This window comes from Poecilia formosa, unplaced genomic scaffold, assembly GCF_000485575.1.
Source record: "Poecilia formosa unplaced genomic scaffold, Poecilia_formosa-5.1.2 Scaffold590, whole genome shotgun sequence".
In the NCBI taxonomy this organism is placed as follows: Eukaryota; Metazoa; Chordata; class Actinopteri; order Cyprinodontiformes; family Poeciliidae; genus Poecilia; species Poecilia formosa.
In genome coordinates, this window is record NW_006800529.1 from 81,482 (window position 1) to 86,095 (window position 4,614).

Sequence of the window (4,614 nt, forward strand, 5' to 3'; positions counted from 1 at the left end):
GGACACGGTCAAACGCCTTCTCCAAGTCCAAATTTTTCAAACCAGATATTTTTTCTGTGCAAAGTTGAATCTGATGAAGGAACTAAGCATCAGGAACCCTTCTCATTTTACTTTGACACGTTGCTGCTAGTGCAGTGTTTTGAATATCATAAGATTCACTTCATTTTATTTCCATAAAAATCTCAGTAGTCCTATGTATGTTTTCCCCTGAGTACCACACCAAACATGAAAAGAAAATGTCCCATAGTGAGCACCTGCTGGGGTTTAGATGTAAATGCGTCTGTAAGCATCCAGAAACTCAGCATACGTAGATAAAAGAACAGGGTTAATGAGATGCTTCATCCTACATGAATAGAGGAAGAAAATCTTTCAAAACCATCTAACAGAGGCAGATTCATCCAATCTGAGCACAGTATGATAAAAACAAACACAAGAGCCCACATTTACTGTCAGACTAAACCTTATTCATTATTCCACCTCTTTGGTCTGTGGCCCAGTGGGACTTTTTCCCGATTTAGAAAATATATTTCTAAAAGATTTAAAAGTAAAATAATTTCACAAGCTTTTTAACACTTGTAGTGATAGAAAGCTGCAGAATCACTTGCAGAAAGCTGCCACAGTATCAGATTTGACCTGTGATCTAACTGAACTCAGATCACTCAAAAAGCTATATTTAGTTTATCATCTCTAGCTAATCTACTATTTATTGATGTCCATTAAACACTGTTTGAAACATTAGTTTTCATCTTAAAATATATACACAGTTCCAATTCACAGATTATCTAAATATTAACGGCTTATAATGTTGCAGTGGAAACAAGGTGTAAGAACTATATGTTAAGATATAGAGTAATATTAAATAATAAAGCATAAATGTCAAAAATATTTTTTTAAGCCAATTAACTTTAGCAATATCTGTGGTTTCTGGGCATGTTGGATAATGGATTGATGATTACAACTGTCAGGTCAGACTTTGCTCTCTTGGTTTGTTTTTCTACTTTTTTCTTAAATCTTAGTGATCTAGTCATCATCTTTAAATAACTAGATGTATTTAGAGGACCTCTGGATTTACAGCTGACTTTTCTCATCTTGTTTTTTACTGCAAAGGAAAACTAAACTGCAACATGTATCAAATATACAGCATATATCTGATGACTGTTTTCCTGCAGAGTGTGTGCTCAGTGACCTGACAAAGAGCAGAACATTTCACGCTTACCTCGGCTGTGAGGGGCTTGGAGGAAAATTGCATGATCTAAAAATAGCAGAGCCTAAAGATGACTGAGAGCTAAACAGGCCACAGTGAACAAAATGCCACAGCACTAGGAACCCTTAAGTCATCCATTGTGAACAAGTTAAACCAGGGGAACTCTAACATAAATCTTGAAGGTCATGAAGACACTTTTCAAACAGTCAGAGGTCCATTTATTATGAATAGTCAACTCACAAATTTCTTTCTACACAAAACAATAAACATTTGGAAATAAAATATAATTTTAAACTACTCATAAATCTACACACTTAAACAAGAAGCTCCTGCAAAAAATAAAAACAAATGTGACAAGGTGGTTTAAAAAACATTTTAAAAATAAATATAAAAGGGCAAAAAAAGAGGGCCGTGGAATGCAATTCTAGGATGTCATGATTGGTGAGTGATGGTTGGACCCAAATGCAGAACAGCAGGGGTGTGGAGTATGTGAAGACATTAACTGAACATAAACAACAAAACTTACAAAGACCACAGGAAGCCAGGGCAGAACACAAACCATAACCAGCAAGGAGACATGAGGAGAACATGATGTCAATTGGTGAAGGCATGCTGTTGGCTGGCATCCGCAAGGTAACCAATTCAGGAGCACCGCTCATTTATTTTTTTTTTGTTGTACCCCAATGAGTGGAGCAAAGAAAGATTGACACCCATTACAAGAGAACTTTTAAAGCATGTGAGGAACACACTGAGTGCCTCACTGTTGTTGTTTTCCCCACTAAACCAGAAAATTGCTTTTTGCTGCTCTGAGTTCTTCAGAAAAGCTCCTCAATGTTGCCTGTGCTTGTGTGCAGAACAGTTGTTCAGATTATTCAGCTGTCTTAGGCTATCTGAATGTGTTCTGTAAGGGTTGCCAAGTAGGACTTCTGTTGTGCTGCTGGGGGCCTTTAATCTCCAGCAGCACCTTAAGGGGTGCTGCTGGAGATTAAAGGGGATTACCTTAAGGGGATTGTTTGAGAGGAGTGGCCTCTCAGTGATTGTTCCTGGATTTCTCCTATGTGCACAAAGTTCTTGGTTCCGGGGGACCTTGGGCCTGAGGTCCATGACCAGGTTCATAGCTGCTGCTGCTTATCACACATTTAGAGTTATGATATTCAGAGGAAGAGCATGGTGGAACTGTCAGCCAATCACCAGACAATGAGATGAATCTGCTGGAAATGGCTGCTGAAGAAACCAGGTAGACCCTACGGACTGGTGAGGGCTAATTGGGAATCCTGGCAGAGGAACCTTTTCTTTAGATCTTCAACTCACTCCCCCAGGAGGATTTCTGTCCTGAACGTGTCCTAGAGCTTACAGAGAGAAGCTACAAGTTCAAGAACTTCAGGAGAAATTCTTTACTTGAGGATGTAGTATCAGAATGAGTTTTTAGGTCACTATTCAAGACCTCCACTGAAGGTCATTTGGTTCTGCCACATTTACAGCCCTTGGTGGACACCACTGTTGAAGGAAGCTGAAGACGAAGGCCTCCAGGGATTTGTTGCTTCCAGGGACTTTGAACAGGAGACAGATACCGAGTGGTCAGAAGAACTATGACTTTGTGGTTGGGCTAAACCTCAGGAAACGGAGGAATTTTGAGGCTATAGTGAAGAACTTTTATTTGGTCAATCTGTGTGACAACTTAGAGTGGGTGGGCCTCATTCCAGGCTGTGCTTGCTTTGAGGGGTTGAGTTGAGACTATTGTCAGGTGATAGAGGGAGTACTGAAAGACTTCTCAATCTGGACATCATGTCCTTGTTCAAGCAGATCACCAAACCTCTCTCAAAAAGCTTTCTGCGGTTGAACCTGCTGAACCTTGTAGGATGTTTGTTGTAAGTAGTTAGGAATCATCTTGCTTGCTTGCTTTCAGGAGCCCAGTTCACAACAAATGCTGTCTCAAAGAGTTTTCATTTACTGGTTATTACCAGTAATGGAATTTGGAAATTCTCTCTCAGAGCCCGCACATTTTCTGCCTCTTTACTTAGGCTCCTCAGCCAAAAGCTATTTTTGAGATGGTTAAACTCTTTTCTGCTGCATGTCTTGCATATTGAAGTGTTTCTGTGCAAGGACGTTGCTATTTTCAAATACATTTCTTGAGTTTGGAACCTGGTGTGCCGTGGAAAGACTTTCCTATTAAAGCTTTTTGAATAAAAATCTATTTTATCAACTTTGCAATTTTTTTGACATTTTTCCCTCTTATTGCTATTTGGCATTGAATTCCTTCTCCCTCTGTATGTCTAAGTTCAGTGCTGTTGAGAACAGACTTCAGTGATGTATTAGACTGAAAACTGAGTTTTCCTTCACACTGATTTAAAGGGTAACTCTTTCAAATATTGATTTTGCTCTTCTACCTGTTTTCTAGAATCACATCGCCTTCACTGAGGTCACATGACGTGGAATCAGCTGTATGGCAGACCCATTGGACGTCCACACTCTTCACCGTCCAGTCTTATTAACTGGAGTGCAGCACTAAACCATACTGTGTGTGTGTGTGTGTGTCTCTGTCTGTCTGTCTGTCTGTCTGTCTGTTGTTGTTCTATGTTGTCTCTATCAGGCTCCTATTGTCATCCACAGTTTACTGAACTCAAAAAGGGGCAAAAACAGTTCTCAGTAACTCAGTGAGACAGGCTGCTTTTGCTATCCTCCATCTATGCACTTATTCTGAGTTCTTATCAGACTCTTTCCTCCCAAATAGGGAATTTTAATGCTATTAATTCTAAAGGCTTCAACCACCAGAAGAATTGAACATGTTTACATATGAGTAAAACAGTTTTGTTGCAATATAGTCATAGCATAGAGAAGCACATCCATTTTAAATTTTGAGTTTGATATGTTAAAAGGAAAAATAAAACGCCTTTTTAAATGTGCAATATTAGCACATTTTCCATATGATGAGCTGGTAAAGATCAGATCAGTTCTACTTTATGCCAAACTAATAGCACAGTTTACACTTTCTGTTTGAGTTGGTGACATGACAGCAAAAAATATATATATCTGAACAGCAAATTGACAGATGGGATTTTTACAGTGGATGCAGATTCAGTACTTGGTAAACTTATTAAACGCAGACTTAAAAAAGAAATCAAATATATGTAAAAAGTTTAATGTTCAAAAATAATCCAAATTTAGCAGAAGTTGTCTTTCACAGGACAACACTTCTGGTGTGAATGTTAAGGGTTTTACTTAAATATGATTAAACCGGCGGGTGAAGCGGCATGCGGCTCGGGTGGTCGCTGAGGCAAAAACCTGGGCGTAGGAGGAGTTTGGAGAGGCCATGGAGAAAGACTTCTGTACAGCTTCGAGGCGATTCTGGTCCACCATCCGGCGTCTCAGGAGCGGGAAGCAGTGCAGCACCAACACTGTTTGGTGGGGAT